This window comes from Chiloscyllium punctatum, chromosome 3, assembly GCF_047496795.1.
Source record: "Chiloscyllium punctatum isolate Juve2018m chromosome 3, sChiPun1.3, whole genome shotgun sequence".
Lineage (NCBI taxonomy): Eukaryota > Metazoa > Chordata > Chondrichthyes > Orectolobiformes > Hemiscylliidae > Chiloscyllium > Chiloscyllium punctatum.
In genome coordinates, this window is record NC_092741.1 from 4,065,072 (window position 1) to 4,081,526 (window position 16,455).

At 42.4% G+C, this 16,455-nt stretch overlaps 1 protein-coding gene across 3 annotated transcripts in view; it reads left to right on the forward strand.

The window, feature by feature from the left end:
• Nucleotides 1-16,455, forward strand: part of LOC140455247 (phosphofurin acidic cluster sorting protein 2-like) — a 580,263-nt gene that overhangs the window by 129,527 nt on the left and 434,281 nt on the right. The window lies entirely within an intron of this gene.

The window sequence follows — 16,455 nt, forward strand, 5'->3', positions numbered from 1 at the left end:
TTTGTACAGTTTCTGGGTGCCACACTTTAGGAAGAAGACAAAAGCACTGGAGAAAATACTAAAGAGGTTTACACGAAGGGTTCTAAGGGTGAGATCAAAAATGAGGGGGCACAGATTTGAAGTAAGTGTGACATGAAGACAAACTTATTTCACACAGTGAGTGGTCTGAATCTGGAGTGTACTGCCTGGCAATTTTGTGGAGGTAGATTCAGTCAAGTCGTTCAGGAGGGCATTAGATGATCAGTTAAATAAAAAATATGAGTAGGATTACAGGGAATGGGGGGAGAGTGACTCATGATGCTCATTCAGAGAGTTAGTACAAACATAATGGACTGAATAGCCTCCTTCTGCATTTTGAATAGTTCTAAGATTTAAATCCACCCAGATTGGTCCTCAGTTTAATGTTACACCTGAAAGGTGGCACTCCTGACAGTGCAAAACTCTGTCAATTCTTTGCTGGAATGTCAGCCTAGATTTTTATAATCAAGCCCTGGACTGGAACTTCAGAGTGAATCAGAGAGATTGGTGCAACTAAGGTTCACTGATGTCCCTTACGGAAGGAAACTGCCATCCTTACCTGGTCTGGCCTACATGTGACTGTAGACCCATAGTCTTAAAGGAAGAGGAGAGTAGAAAGGTAGAAAGTTTTTGGGAGGGAATTTCACAATTTTCAAAACTATTGGAGAAGATCAAGAGAATGGATTTAGATGCATAAGAAATTAGATGAAAACTGATTTGGATGGAGGAAACAGGGAGTAGGGATTAAGGACAGGCCCTTAGGGTTGTTGAAAGTGGCAGAGGTGCCTACATGGAACAACTCATAATCACTTGACATCAATGAATTAGATAAAGGCCTCTAGGAAGTGATATAAAATTTGCAGACTACTGAGATACGAGGTCTAATGAATAATTTTGAAATCCCAAAAAAAGCTGCAAGGGGAAATTGGTAAATTGATGGAATGGTCAAATCTTCTCCTTAGACAGTCCATTGGGATTGAGGATGGCTTGATTCCCCACTGGTTCTGCAATGATTGATAAGTCCAAAAATATGACCTACAAACTCTGCCACACATTGGGTAAGTGGTGCCTGAAGAGTCAGTTAGGTGGGCTTTTGTGTGTTCCCAGTGAAATCTTGCAATATTTTGTACCTTCATGAAGAAACCTCCTCGATTTTGGTCAGCCATGGCTTAAGGATGCCTAGCCCTAAGCTTTGGTATTTTTCCTGTAAACCTCCAAGATTCTACCTACCTTCTTCTCCTGGAAGACATTCCTTAAAACTGATCTGTTTGAGCAAACATTTTTGTCATTTTCTCTCATATTGTGTTCCATGGCTTGGTTTAAATTTGGGTTTTATGACACTTGTGAAGCATGTGTGATATTTTATTATGTTAAAAGCTGTTTATAAAGCAAAGTTGTTTCTGTCATTTCGGGCTTGTTATATATACGTACAAGAGAAAGCATGCCTGGATTTGCACAGTTCTTAATTTTTGCCAACGCAAGCTGCTTTTCGTCTTATACTTGTTGTCTTCCATTTAAATGTGTTTGCAATGCTCAGAGGATGAAGTCGTAGTGTGTCACACTTCATCCTTTAATAACTGCCTTTTGTTCCCAAGATGCTGCTCAAATAATTTAATTTCCACACTAACCAATAAAAGTTCTTTAGTTATAATCATGTGTTATTGCAATTCCTGAAGTTTTATTTGTTTCTCTATATTATACAGCTGAGGTGAGAATTCTCATTATGCAGATGTGCAAGATGCTATCATTCTCATAAGAAGTAAATAAGCATTATTAATAAATAATGCAAACTAATTTGAACTTCTTGAAGCCTCTGAAGAGTGTTAAAAGTATTAAATACCTTAATGGATCCTCAAAATGTGCTTAATATTAAAATGTTTGATTATTAAAGCCACCAAGATCATTTTCTTTGGATAAAAGAATATCTATGACCTTACCTTTTGTTATAGGGAATGAGACTAGATTAATACTGGGCATATGAACTGTAAAAACCCCCAACCAGAGCCATGGTGGCTTGGTGGCTCAGTGGTTAGCACTGTAGCCTCGCAGCGCCAGGGACTTGGATTCGATTCCGGCTTCAGGCAACTGTCTATGTGGAGTCTGCACATTCTACCCGTGTCTGCGTGGGTTTCCTCCGGGTGCTCCGGTTCCCTTCTACAATCCAAAAGACGTGCAGGCTAGGTGAATTGGTCATGCTAAATCGTCCATGAATAAATATAGAATGGGGGAATGGGTTACTCTTCAAAGGGTCGGTGTGGACTTGTTGGGCTGAAGGGTCTGTTTCCATACTGTAGGAAATCTAATCTAAAAAAATAAATTTTGCCTTTTAAATTTTGGTTATGACTGGAGAAGGCACTTAAGCTGTGCAGCATCCCTTATATCGGTTATCACCAGGCTGTTGTTGGTAGTTACAAGATAATTTATTTTATTGACAAAATATGCGTGTCATATGAAGTGTAATGCATATCTTTAGCTTAGGTGGGATTTTTCTCATTGTGCTTGCGTGTTTATTTATGCTCTTTTTGCAATGAGGAGGATAAAAGGACTCCATTCTCTCATTGGCTTCTCCCTTAAAGAATATAGATGTTTTCTAGGAACTGACAGGAATGTTAAGAATCAATGTTATACCAGAGAGCTGTCGCATGTAAATGCTGGCCTTGCATTCCTGTATTCTCTATGATGTTTTCAACAATCTGATGGCAAATGATGGGTCTTTGGAAGCCAATTCTGTTCTGTGTCCACTGGTTCCAGATGATGAGCAAATCTCACTGGTTAGACTCCTGAACTCTTGAGACATCTTAAGTGACTTTGAATGTTGTTGCATTGTAAATAGTTGGAGTAAAATTCAAAAGCAAATAAAGAGTTATTTTTATAGTTCTGGTGTGGGGATTGGAAACAGACAGCTGCAAATGCTATTTCAGTATTAAGACTTTTTCCTCATAAAGGATGACACTACCCCAGTAATGTACCATCTTTGCTGTATTTTATTTATGTCAGAGTACACATTGCAATTTTTATTTTACCTCCTATACCATATTTTGCATTGGCCTTTATTATCAATCTCTGCTGACATATTTTCTGATGTGCATCTAGATATTGCTCCACATCACCTCTCTATCTGTATTTTAAACACATATATTTGCATACAGTTAGGCACATGAAGGGTGTGGTAGCCTAGTGGTTATGTCACTAGATTAGAAATCCAGAAGTATCCTGCTTTGGCCACCCTCCTCTGCGATGTTGCCTCCTCTGCCACCGCTGCCATGACGAAGACGATGAAAAGAAGAGAGGGAAAAAGAACAAATACAAAAAGGGTAAGCAAGAAGGAAGGAAGCAGCAGATCTGTAGCAGATGGGCTCATGAGCCTGAGCACACTGCCGACCTTGCTGGCACTGCTATGTTAATATCAGCTTCACACAAGTGCCAGGAATTCATCATCACCAACAAAAGAGAATCTAACCATTGCCCTTGACATTCAATGGCATTACCATCACAGAATTCTGCACTGTCAACATCCTGGGGATTACTACTGAGCAGAAAATAAATTGGAATTTCCCCCCACTTGCTGGATGAGGTCAGCTACAGCAATACTCAAGAAGCTTAGCACCATACAGGAGAAAGTAGTCCATTTGATTGGCATTGCATTCACTGCCATCAGCATTCACTTCAGCCACTGCCTATAAACAATAGCAGCAGTGTGGACCAGCTACAAGATGTGGTGCAGGAACTCACCAATGCTTCTTAGACAGCATCCTTCAAATCCACTACCACTTCCATCTAGAAGGACAAGGGCAACGGATACATGGGAACACTACCCCCTGCAAGTTCCCCTGCAAGCCATTCACTATCCTGACCTGGCAATATATCGCCGTTCCTTCAGCATCACTGAGTCAAAATCCTGAAATTTCTGCAATATTTCTAATTTATTAAAAGATTATGAGGCTTTTCAGACAATCCACATTTAACTTCATACTTGGATGGTAGTCCAAGATGGCAGTGGTGGGGATGGAAGCGTTCGGCTCTTGAGCTCAGGGCTCGGCTGCTCTTGGTCTCATGTGGCAGGTCCAGCTTCATCCACGCTGTTTCATCGCTGTCGTTCCAGCTTGGTAGCTCAGCCACTTTTGTTTTGTTTTGGGTTGCCCCTCCTGCAGGAGGCTGGGGCCCTGTGTATTTCCATTCCCACTGTATCTCATTGGAAGACAAGCCAGGACCCCATCAGTTGATGTCCAGAGTTGGAGGAGATGCAGGACCCATGCAGTGTGACCGTCTCCAGCTCAGAGGCGGATATGGAAGTGACAGTGCTGGTGTCAGCAGAAAAGGAGCATATTGCCAGGACACTGAGGACAATGACAGACAGTGGTGACTGGAGGAGCAGAGAGGGTGAAGTCTACGGAAAGAGAAAGATGATTTTTTGAAGTTATTTCAGTTTTAGTAATATCAATTTAATATTAATTTCTTCAGTATTTTACCATTTGTACAATTTATTCTGTATCCAAGATGGTCCCAGAACATGGCAATGTTATACGCGTTTCTCTGTACCTGTGAAAATATTAAATAAATCAAAAGCAAAATAATTGCACATGGATAGCAGTGAGTTGAGGGGTGTGTAGGTTAAGTTACTATATTTTATATTGGGATTAGACCTCGGCACAACATCATGGGCCAAAGGGCCTGTTCTGCACTGTACTTTTCTATATTCTATATTCTGTCTATATTAATTTACTAGAGAAGTAGATTATTGTCAGTGAATTAAAGGAGCAGATATTTCTTGGTCTGCTTACTAAAATGCGTAAATGCCATCAATACTGTAAATCTGGCTGATAGAAATACTGTAGAATGTTGCTGTGCTGCATTTGCTTTGAGAAAGGTTTTGAGAGACAAATCAGAAAAAGGACAGTGTTGCACTGGTGATTAACATTGAGACCTGTACTTTCTTTGGTGGTTTTTTTGGATGTGATAACTGTTAGAGGGATGGACATGACTAAATAAAAATAGTTCTCGCTGTGATGTTTTCAAGAAAGCTTTCTAAGAGATGATCATTAGTCAGCTTGCTGAATTGTCCAGCAACATTAATTGTCTCATCTCTGAGGGTTTGAATCTTGGCTATTTAAGGAGACAGCATCATGTACAATCAGTCGATATGATCTTCACCTCCATGTAGGAGGAATGGGAGGAAGGAAAAGCTGATATTTTCAGCCTTATTGTGCATATGCAGTACGGTTGTGATCAAAGCAATTTGCGGTCATATAGTAAGTGTAATGTGTAAGAATGCTCGTATTTCTATGGGTGCTGGTTTAATCTTGATGTTTCCTTTATTGTGTTGGTAACAGTGTGCCAATAATCTTAATATTGGAGTCACTTTGCTATCTTGTTTTCACTACTTATATACTGTTGTTTCCCCCCTACCCTGCATTTCTTACTCTATTTCCTCACAAAATCACTTTGAAACTGCCATCTCTTGTTCAACTTGCACAGTTGTTTGACCTCAGCTGAAATATTGTGTACAGGATAGAGGTTTTCAAAATTATCTACAGAGTAGGTAAGGTGAAGTTGTTTCCACTTGTAAAAGAAACAAGAATGAGAGGTCATAGTTTAATATGACATGCCAAAGAAGCAAGAGTGATGTGACTATTGCCTTTTTCACACAGTGAGTGGTTAGGGTATGGAATGCATTACCTGGAAATGTGGTGGAGGCAGGTTCAATTGAGGCATTCAAGAGAGCATTGGATATTTTAGAGTCATAGAGTCCAGCAGCACGGAGACAGGCCCTTTGGCCTAAACTGGTCCATGCTGACCAAACTGTCCGTCCACGCTAACCCCATTTCCCTGTACTTGGCCCATATCCTTCTAAACCTTTCCTCATCATGTATTTGTCCAAATGCCTTTTAAATGCTTTTAATGTACCCACCTCAACCACTTCCGCTTGCAGCTCATTCCATATGTGTACCACCCTCTGTGTAAAGAAGTTGCCTCAGGTTCCCTTTTATTCTTTCCCTTCTAATCTTAAACTGATGCCCTCTAGTCCTTGATTCCCCAACCCTGTTTCATTAGATAGTAATGGTGTGCAGGGATATAGGAAATAAGTGGAATTTGGTATGAGATAGTAAAGTCTCCTCCCGCACTGTAATAATTCTGTGATTCTATCTATTGTGACTTCTTCCCAACACAGTTTTCATGCTATTCATAACCTACTCCATTGCTCCTTTTGACCAAAGTGCTTTCCATTTTCCTTGCATGCACTGTATTCCACATTCCCATAAATCTGAGGGCTGTTAATGTCAAGATACCAAATGCAGAGCTGGTCTAATTTTTTATGGCCACGGTGAGCTCTGCTGTCATTTATGTTCCTATAGCAAAACCCTTTCCCTCAAATCATCTCCTGTGTCTAGGACTAGGCTCCCTTTCTCCATGGAGAAAGTGAGGACTGCAGATGCTGGAGATCAGAGCTCCTGAAGAAGAGCTTATGCCCGAAACGTCGATTCTCCTGTTCCTTGGATGCTGCCTGACCTGCTACGCTTTTCCAGCAACACATTTTCAGCTCCCTTTCTCCATGACAAATCAGCTGTACTCTCATCTCAAACACCAGCAACAATGAGGGTATGGAGTTTCAAAATCACTTTTAGGATCTCCGAGCAGTGGTAAACCCACCATGACAACCTCTACAAAATCCTTATTTCTGTCCCTATTCCACTTTTTCCTTTCGAGGAATCTTGGTCGAATCTCACGTATCCTTTTTTGGCTCAGCCTCCACTTTGGTCTGATTGTGATTCTGTGAAATGTCTTAGAACATTCTTTATAATTTAATTTTTAGTGTAAGTTATTGCTAAAACCATGCTTTGTGTGGGCCCACCTCCTGCTTCCATAGTCTGCTCCTCTGCTATTCCCAATTAGTAATGTATGATCTTCAAGACTTAGTGAAAACTGAAAAACTAGGCTAACTAGGAAGACCTAGCATGGATTTGTAAAGTTTGTCTAGTAGAATTGAATGTTTAGAAAGAATCACAGAGTTTCTGGTTAAGGAATTTGCACTGCTAGTTGTACCAATGGATTTTCAGAAGTTTGGCATGTTACTAGTGAAGACACTTGTTACAATAATTAAAACTTGGTATTAATGGAATATAGTTACTGGTTAGAGAGATAGCTGGAGACAGGAAACAAACATTAGGAATAATGGAGATAGTGGTGTATTCCAGGGAGCTTTGCTGGGACTTTAGAACAGAGACAGAAGAGAAATGGTACTGGCATCTCAAGACAATAACAAATGAGGAAGGTAGTGGCACATGAAATTTTGAAACAATTTGCGGATAAGTAACAGTGTGGCAAGAAAAATGCAGAGAATTTCAGAAGAATTGGGCAAAGAGAAAGATCTTGGTGTGCAGTTACATCAATGTTTAGAGATAGAAATGTAAGAATGGCTATAATGCTTATTTTCAGTATATTGGGCCAAATGTCAAAGCAAACTGGAAAATTATCACAGCAGGTTCTTCATGAACAGAACAATGTTAGACAATGAAATGGGTGCATGAACATTTGATACAATGACACTAAAAAGTTAAAATTCAGAAATAAATGAGGTTTTTATAGTAGAACTTGGAAGATTAAGTTGGAGTGGAAATACAGGAAAAAGTTTCAGAAACCAGAGGTGAGTGTAGTGGCCATCACTAAGTAGAAAGTGCTGGGGAAGCTGAAAGGTTTGAAAGTGAATAAATCACGCAAACTAGATGGACTACACCCCAGATTTCTGAAGGAGAAAGCTGAGGAGATTGTGAAGGCATTGGAGATAATCTTTCAGGAATCACTGGAGTCAGGGAGAGTTCCAGAGGACTGAAAAATGGCTCATGTAACGTCCCTGTTTAAGATGGGAGGGAGGCAGAAGACACAAAATTATAGACCAGTTAGCTTGACCTCAGTCATTGGTAAGATTTTAGAGTTCATTATTAAGGATGAGATTGCGGAGTACCTGAAGTGAATGGTAAAATAGGGCTGAGTCAAGATGGCTTTGTTAAGGGGTGGGTCAGTCCTGACAAATCTGTTAGAATTCTTTGAGGAGTTAACAAGAAAGTTAGACAAAGGAGAGCCAATGGGTCTGATCTATTTGTATTTCCAGAAGACCTTTGATAAGGTGCTGCACAGGAGGCTGCTAAATAAGAGCCCATGGTGTAAGAAGCAAGGCACTAGCATGGCTACAGGATTGGTTTGACTGGCAGATGGCAGAGATTGGGGGTAAAGGGGTCTTTTTCAAAATGGCAGCTGATGACTGGTGAAGTTCTGCAGGAGATAGTGTTGGGAGCACAACTGCTCACATTATATATTAACGATCTGGAACTGAGGGCATTGTTGCTAAGTTTTAAGGTGATGCAATGATAGTTGGAGAGACGGGTAGTGTTGAGGAAATGGGGTGGCTGTAGAAGGATTTGGACAGGCTAGGAGAGTGGGCAAAGAAGTGGCAGATGGAATCCAATGGGGGAAAGAGTGAGGTTATGTACTTTGGTAGGAAGAATAGAGAACAGTGATTATTTTCTAAATGGGGAAAGGCTTCAGAAATCTGAAGCACAAAGGAAGTCCTCATTCAGGATTCTCAAGGTTAACATGCAGGCAGTTAGGAGGGCAAATGCAGCGTTGTCATTCATTTCAAGAGGGTCGAATACAAAGGCAGCTGAAGCTGTTTTAGGCTTTGCTGTGACCATATTTGGAATATTGTGAACAGTTTTGGGTTCCATATCTAAGGATGTGATGGAATTAGAGGGGGTGCAGAGGAGGTTTACAAGAATGATCCCAGGGATGAAGGCTTGTCATTTGAGGAGGAGTTCAGGACTCTGAGTCTGTACATGGTGGAGTTCAGAAGGATGATGGGGGGATCTGATTGAGACTTACAGAATATTGAGAGGCTTGGATAGAGTAGACAGAGAAGATGTCTCCGCCATAGGGGGAACAAGGATCTAATGGCACAACCTCAGAGTGAAGGGACAACCTTTAGAACTGAGATGAGGAATTTCTTCAGCCAGAGGGTGGGGAATCTGTGGAACTCATTGCTGCAGGGGGCTGAGAAGGCTAAGTCATTTAAGAGAGATAGAGTGGTTCTTGATTGATGAGGGTTACAGGGAGAAGGAAGGAGAATGGAGTTGAGAAACATATCAGCTGTGATCGAATGGCAGAGCACACATAATGGGCCGAATGGCCTCGTTCTGCTATATCTTACGTTCTTTATGGAGCCAAGAGGCAGGTTCAAATCCCGCCTGTTCCAGAGGTGTGTTGTAACATGTCTCAGCGGATTGATTAATAATGTCTAGGACGTGAAATGTTATCCTCTGGTGGACTGTGCTTGTAAATTATTTTAATTAGCGACACACATAATTTGGTGGTAGTTTAATAAAAATAAAAAGGAGTGCTGAGTTTGGTTCCAATGGTGTGCTGTAACATGTTTGAACAAATGGTTCTTGCTTGGAAAAAAAAGACAAGAAATATCAGCCCTTTCACAATCTGCATTAGTTTTGGTGGGATTTACAAATTTGCTGTCTCATTGGTAGTGTGGTTGGCATGTCTAATAAGTGGTTGTTTGGCAGTATGGAATTTTAGTATTATTGCTGAAACTGGCACAGTGTATCAAAGCCTTTTGTCTCGCACTGAACAGGACATTTCACAAGTATAATTTGGAGAAATCCAACAATTATATTACCAGAGTTCAGAGCACTCATTGGTTGGCAAATGCACTTTGATTGGTGGAGATGTTATCATGACCAATGCAGCAGTTACAGTATAGCAATTTATTGTTCCATGTATTTATGAAAATACAATAAATTGTGTATAAGCCGCCATAATTAATCGTGTACCCATCCATATACCTTTTAAATACTGTAATTGTACCAGCCTCCACCACTTCCTGTGGCAGCTCATTCCATACACGCACCACCCTCTGTGTGGAAACATTGCCCCTCAGGTCCTTTTTAAATCCTGCCCTTCTCAACTTAAAGTTATGCCCTCTAGTTTTGGACTCTCCTACCTAATGCAAAAGAACTTGGCTATTCAGCCTATCCATACCCCTCATGATTTTATAAACTTCTGTAAGATCGCCCCTCATCATCCAATCCTCAGGGAAAAAAGCCCCAGCCTATTCAGCCCCTCCCTATAGCTCAAACCCTGTAATCCCGATGCAATACTTTTCTGAACCCTTTCAGATTTAATAACAGGTGGGAGACACTACATGTGTAATGGCTAAACTTGAAACAGTACACGTATAGTGTCTCCCACCCGTCCTCTTCCTCTAACCAAACATAAAAGATCCTGTGGTAAGGTAAAGCTTTCTCTTCTCTTTATTCAATCTCTCTTGGCAATTTGGAGCAGAGGGGATGGAGGTGAGGGCAGTTGCATGCTCCTCTTGCAGGATGTGGGAGGTACGGGTCCTCTGGTGTCCCTGCTGACTTCACCTGCGGGAAGTGCACCCAACTCCAGCTCCTCACAGACTGCATTAGGGAACTGAAGCTGGAGCTGGATGAACTTTGGATCATTCGGGAGGCTGAGGGGGTGATAGAGAGAAGTTATTGAGAGGTAATCACACCTAAATTACTGGATAAAGGGAGCTGGGTGACTGTCAGGAGAGGGAAAGGGAATAAACAGACAGTGCAGGGACCCCCTGTGGCTGTTCCCCTCAGTAATAACTATGTCATTTTGGATACTGTTAGGGGGACAACCTACCAGGGGAAAGTGTCAGCGGCCAGGTCTCTGGCACTGAGCCTGTTTCTGTGGATTAGAAGTGAAGGGGGGAGAATAAGAGAGTGATAGGATATTATGTGTGAGGAATGTATAGGAGATTCTGTGGTCTTGAACTAGACTCCCGGATGATATGTTGCCTCCCGGGTGCTAGGGTCAGCGTTGACTCGGATCGAATCTACAGGATTCTTAAGGGGGAGGGAGAGCAGCCAGAAGTCGTGGGATACATCAGTATCAATGACATAGGTAGGGAAAGGGAGGAGGACCTGAAAAGAGAATATAGGGAGTTAGATTGGAAGCTAGAAGGCAGGACAAGCAGAGTAGTAATTTCAGTATTGCTACTGGTGCAATGTGCTAGTGAGGCTAGTGCAGATGAACATGTAACTGCAGAGCTGGTATAGAAGGGAGGCCTTCGATGTGTGGATCATTGGGATACCTTATGAGGAAGGTCGGACCTGTACAAGAAGGGTGGGTTACACCTGAATTGGAGGGGCACTAATATCCTGGGCAGGAGGTTTGCTAGAGCTGTTCCGGGAGGGTTTCAACTAGATTGGCAGGAGAGTAGGAACCAGAGCTACGGATCAGATGATGGAGTGAATAGTGAACATTCAGATACAGCGTGCAGAGAGTCTGAGAGGAGGGACATACAGTTGATAGGGCAAAGATGTAGTCAGTGTGATGGATTGAAGTGTATTTATTTTAATGCAAGAATTATCAGGAATAAGGGTGGCGAACTTAGATCATGGATCAGTACTTAGAACTATGGTGTTGTGGCCATTGCGGAGACTTGGATATCACAGGAGCAGGAATGGTTGTTGGATGTTTTGGGATTTAGATGTTTCAAAAGGGATAGAGAGGGAGGTAAAAGAAGTGGAGGAATGGCATTGCTAATCAGGGATAGTATCACAGCTGCGGAAAGGGAGGTCGTTGAGGAGGGTTTGTCCAGAGTCAGTTTGGGTGGAAGTCAGAAACAGGAAAGGAGGAGTCACTTTATTGGGAGTTTTCTACAGACCCCCTAATAGCAACAGAGACACGGAGGAACAGACTGGGAGGCAGATTTTGTAAAGGTGCAAAAGGAAAAAGGTTGGTTGTCATGGGTGAGTTTAACTTCTATTTTAACCTCCTTTCAAATAGTTTAGATGGAGCAATTTTTGTCAGGTGTGTCCAGGAAGAATTCCTGACTCAATCTGTAGGTTAGCTGACCAGAGGGGAGGCCGTATTGAATTTGGTGCTTGACAACGAACCATGATCTCTCAGTGGGAGAGCATTTCAGTGATAGTGATAGTGACAGTCATGGAGAGGAGTAGGAGCAGACGATATGGGAAAATATTTGGGGTGGCACAGTGGCTTAGTGGTTAGCATCGTTGCCTCACAGCGCCAGGGACCCAGTTCACTTCCAGCCTTGGGTGACTGTATGTGTGGAGTTTGCACATTCTCCCTGTGTCTGCGTGGGTTTCTTCCGGATGCTCCAATTTCCTCCCAGAGTCCAAAGATGTGCAGGTTTAACCATGCTAAATTGCCCATTGTGTTCAGGGATATGTAGGTTAGGTGCATGAGTCAGGGGAAATGTAGAGTAATAGGGTTGGGGAGTGGGATACTGGGTGGAGGGTTAGTGATTCCTTGTTGGGCCAAATGGCCTGTTTCCACACTGGAGGGATTCTATGATTCTCTTTAATTGGGGGAAGGGGAATTACAGTACTATTAGGCAAGAACTGGAACACCTAAATTGGGAACAGATGTTCTCAGAGAAATGAATGACAAAAGTGTGGAGATTGTTTAGGGAGCACTTGCTTATAATGCTGGATAGGTTTGTCCCACTGAGGCAAGGAAGGGATGGAAGGTTGAAACAACTTTGGGTGACAAGGGATGTAGAACATATAGTCAAGAGGGAGAAGGAAGCTTACGTAAGGTTAAGGAGGCAAAGATCAGACAGGGCTCTAGAGGGTTACAAGGTAGTCAGGAAGGAACTGAAGAATGGATTTCAGAGAGCTAGAAGGGGGCATGAAAAAGCTTTAGCAAGTAGGATTAAGGAAAACCCCAAGGCATTCTACACTGATGTGAGGAACAAGAGAATTGCCAGACAGAGGGTTGGGCCAATGAAGGGATAGTTGAGGGAACGTGTGCCTGGAGTTGGAGGAGGTAGGGGAGGTCCTTAATGAATGCTTTGCTTCAGTATTCACTACTGATAGGGACCTTGACGTTTGTGAGGACAGCATGAAACAGGTTGTTATGCTCCAACAGGTTGACGTTAAGAAGGTGGATGTGCTGAAACTTTTGAAAATCATGAGGATAGATAAATCCCCGTACCCTAGGTTGCCTTGGGAAGTGAGGGAATATTTTACTGCGCCTTTGGCGATGATCTTTGCTGATCGCTGTCCACTGGAGTGGTGCCAGATGGTTGGAGGGTTGCAAATGTTATTGCCTTGTTCAAGAAAGGGAATAGGGGTAAATCCAGGGAATTACAGGCCAGTCAGTCTCACGTCTATGGTGGGTAAAGTATTGGAGAGGATTCTGAGAGACAGGATTGATGATTATTTGGAAAAGCATAGCTTGATTAGAGATAGTCAGCATGGCTTTGTGGTCATGCCTCACAAACCTTATTGAATTCTTTGAGGATGTGACAAAACACATTGATGAAGGTAGAGCAGTGGAAAAGGAGAATATTGTAGAGGAGAAGAATGAGGTACAAGATATTAGACTAGAAAGAAGCGAGGTTAGTTACGAATAGGTGATATCAATTCTAGAAGGAGTGAAAGTAGACAAGTCCCCTGGACCGGATGGGATTTATCCGAGGATTCTCTGGGAAGCTAGGGAGGAGATAGCAAAGCCTTTGGCTTTGATATTTGAGTCGTCATTGTCTACAGGTTTGGTACCAGAGGACTGGAGGATTGCAAATGTTGTGCCCTTGTTCAAGAAGGGCAGTAGAGATGACCCAGGTAATTACAGACCAGTGAGCCTTATTTCTGTTGTAGGAAAGGTTTTGGAAAGGATTATAAGAGATAAGATTTATAATCATCTAGCAAGCAACAATTTGATTTCAGATAGTCAACATGGTTTCGTCAAGGGCAGGTCATGGCTCACAAACCTCATTGAGTTTTTTGAGTAGGTGACCAAGCATGTAGATGAGGGTAGGGCAGTTGACGTGGTGTACATGGACTTCAGTAAAGCCTTTGATAAGGTTCCACATGGTAGGCTGTTGGAGAAAATGCAGAGGCATGGAATTGAGGGCGATTTAGCAGTTTGGATTAGAAACTGGCTTTCTGAAAGAAGGCAGCGAGTGGTGGTTGATGGAAAATATTCAGCCTGGAGTCTGGTTACTAGTGGTGTGCCACAAGGATCTGTTTTGGGACCATTGCTGTTTGTCATTTTTATAAATGACTTAGACGCAGGCATAGGTGGATGGATTGGTAAATTTGCAGACAACACTAAAGTCGGTGGAGTAGTGGACAGTTTAGAAGAATGTTACAGGTTGCAGGGGGACTTGGATAAACTGCAGACTTGTGCTGAGAGGTGGCAAATGGAGTTCAATGCAGCTAAATGTGAGGTGATACACCTTGGGAGGAATAACAAGAAGGCAGAGTACTGGGTCGATGGAAAGATTTTTGGTAGTGTGGATGTGCAGAAGGATCTTGGAGTCAATGTGCATAGATCCCTGAAAGTTGCCCCCCGGGTGGATAGTGCTGTTAAGAAGGCATACAGTGTGTTAGGTTTCATTGGGAGAGGGATTGAGTTCCAGAACCGCAATATCATACTGCAACTATACAAAACGCTGGTGCGGCCACACTTGGAATATTGTGTACAGTTCTGGTCCCCATATTTTGGGAAGGATGTGGAAACATTGGAAAAGGTGCAGAGGATATTTACCCGGATGTTGCCTGGTCTGGAGGGAAGGTCTTATGAGGAAAGGCTGAGAGACTTGAACCTGTTCTCATTGGCAAGAAGAAGGCGAAGAGGGGATTTGATAAAGACATACGAGATGATCAGAGGATTAGCTAGGGTAGCATCAGCGTGTACAAGGGGGCATAACTACAAATTGAAGGGTGATAGATTTAAGACAAAAATCAGAGGCAGGTTCTTTATGCAGAGAGTGGTAAGGGGGTGGAATGCCCTACCTGCTAATGTAGTCAACTCAGCCAAATTGGGGAGATTTAAACAATCCTTAGATAAGCACATGGATGATTTTGAGATAGTGTAAGGGGACGAGCTGAGAATAGTTCACAGGTCGGTGCAACATCGAGGGCCGAAGGGCCTGTTCTGTGCTGTATTGTTCTATGTTCTATGTGGTGCATATGGATTTTAGCAAGGCGTTTGATAAGGTTCCCCATGGTAGGCTCATTCAGAAAGTAAGGAGGCATGGGATATAGGGAAATCTCGCTGTTTGGATACAGAATTGGCTGGCCCATAGAAGACTGAGGGTGATAGTAGATGGAAAGTATTCAGCCTAGAATTTGATGACTAGTGGTGTTCCGTAGGGACCGGTTTTGGAACCTCTACTCTTTATGATTTTTATAAATGACTTAGGTGAGGAAGTTAACAGGTGGGTTAGTAAGTTTACCAATGACACAAAACCTGGAAAAGTGTGAAGTGATTCATTTTGAAAGGTCGAATTTGAATGCAGATTACAGGGTTACAAGCAGGGGTTTTGGTAGTGTGGAGGAACAGAGGGATCTTTGGGTCCATGTCCATAGATCCCTTAAAGTTGCCACCCAAGTTGATAGGGTTGTTCAGAAGGCATTTGGTGTATTGGTTTTCATTTGCAGGGGGATTGAGTTTAACAGCCACTAGGTCATGCTGCAGCTCTATAAAGCCCTGGTTAGACCACACTTGGAATATTGTCTGGTCGCCTTATTATTGGAAGGATGTGGAAGCTTTATAAAGGATGTAGAGGAATTTTCCTCTATTTACCAGGATGCTGCTTGGACTGGAGAACATGTCTTATGAAGAGAGGGAGCTAGGACTTTTCTCAATGGAGCGAAGAAGGATGAGAAGTGACTTGATAGAGGTGTACAAGATAATAAGAAGCATAGATAGAGTGGATAGCCAGAGACGTTTTGCCAGGGCACAAATGGCCATCACGAGGGGCATAATTTTAAGATGATTGGAGGAAGGTTTAGGGGAGATGTCAGAGGTAGGTTCTTTACACAGAGAGTGGCAGGTGCATAGAATGCACTGCCGGTAGTGGTAGAAGAGTCAGATACATTGGGAACATTTAAGTTACTCTTGGATGTGGAAGATGACCAAATGAAGGGTATGTAGGTTAATCTGATCTTAACCTTCCTCCAATCATCTTAAAATTATGCCCCTCGTGATGGCCATTTGTGCCCTGGCAATACGTCTCTGGCTATCCACTCTATCTATGCTTCTTATTATCTTGTACACCTCTATCAAGTCACTTCTCATCCTTCTTCGCTCCATTGAGAAAAGTCCTAGCTCCCTCTCTTCATAAGACATGTTCTCCAGTCCAAGCAGCATCCTGGTAAATAGAGGAAAATTCCTCTACATCCTTTATAAAGCTTCCACATCCTTCCAATAATAAGGCGACCAGACAATATTCCAAGTGTGGTCTAACCAGGGCTTTATAGAGCTGCAGCATGACCTAGTGGCTGTTAAACTCAATCCCCCTGCAAATGAAAACCAATACACCAAATGCCTTCTGAACAACCCTATCAACTTGGGTGGCAACTTTAAGGGATCTATGGACATGGACCCAAAGATCCCTCTGTTCCTCCA